Here is a 1,309-nt window from a genome sequence, read left to right on the forward strand (position 1 = left end):
CTGCCCGCCCACAGACTCCAGTGTGGGCTGCAGACTCCAGTGTGGGCTGCAGACTCCAGTCTGAGTCTCTCTGCAGCGTGTGTCCCTCACGGGGCTCATTTAACGTGTGATATTCCCCCTTTGTGGCACACCACATCATCTTGTCCCCTTCAGCTTCGCTGTGCTGGGCTCAGACAGGCTCTGCAGTACCTCGGGGTCGTTTGAAATCTCAGCCGGGCACTCCGTGCTGGAATCACTGCACATGTTCTAGAAACGCCCCCCATCCTGTCACCCAAGTTATTACAGCAAACACTGACCAGAACTGTTCCCAGATTACTCCCTGGGAGACCCTACTTAGTACGTCCTTCCTCTTTGACAGCAAAGCTTTTTAAAATGCAGGCTTTTGTTAGCAAGATATTCCAGACTCTTGTACAAAAGCCAAAACTCTCGTACCTGTCTCTGCGGCCAGTAACACCAATCAGCTCCCTGCTAAAGGCTGAGAGCCTGCTCAGAAACCTTTGCAAAGGCAAACAAAAATCCTGTGCAATATCAGGGGAAAGCAGCCCGAGCTGCCAGCCCTCTACACAACTGCTGTTCAACAGCTCGGCTGAGGAATATCAGCACGACTGTTCCTGTGTGCCCACACAGTCCTGAGCCACAGTCCCGTCTACTTCAGGGGGAAAAAAGAGGTGTTGGGCTAAAATTACCATAGTATAGATTTTTCATTTGTATTACCATAGCAACAAAGGACTTGGCTTGAAAGGAGACCCCGCAGTGCTCCGGGTGAAGGGCACGATGCCCACAGGAACAGACAGCGCCTGTCCCTTTGAGGTGACTGTCCCCATCCCGCGCGGAGGTGCGGCACATCACCTGCGGGAAATTCCCTCCAGGAGCGGTGCCTGGGCAGGGAAGGGAAATCAGAGCCCAGACGGGTGGTGGTCTCTGCACCCGCGGGGGGACAGCAGCGCACGGGATGGGAGCGCTCGCCCGAGTCTGTGACAGAGCTTGAGCTGCTGCTGGCTCCTTAACCCTGGCTCCGAGATTCAGCTCGCTGCTTTCAAGCGGAGATTGCATCCGCACAGAGTAACTTCCACCCAGATGTCAAACAAATGTCATTAAAAAGTAGAGCTAGGCAAAATTCTCCAAGTCTGTGACAATGCCCCAGTGTCTGATTGAGCTGCGAGAGCGCCCCGGGAACAAAGCACGGGCTTGGCTCTGCCGGAGCCTCTGCGCACATCGGGGACACGGACGGGATGGGATTTGTGCTTTTACTCGTAATCCCGCTTGTGCAAGCAGCGACAGCCCGGTGCGCACGGCAGGGGCAGAGCGG

The sequence above is a fragment of the Geospiza fortis genome, unplaced genomic scaffold (assembly GCF_000277835.1).
Source record: "Geospiza fortis unplaced genomic scaffold, GeoFor_1.0 scaffold361, whole genome shotgun sequence".
NCBI lineage: Eukaryota > Metazoa > Chordata > Aves > Passeriformes > Thraupidae > Geospiza > Geospiza fortis.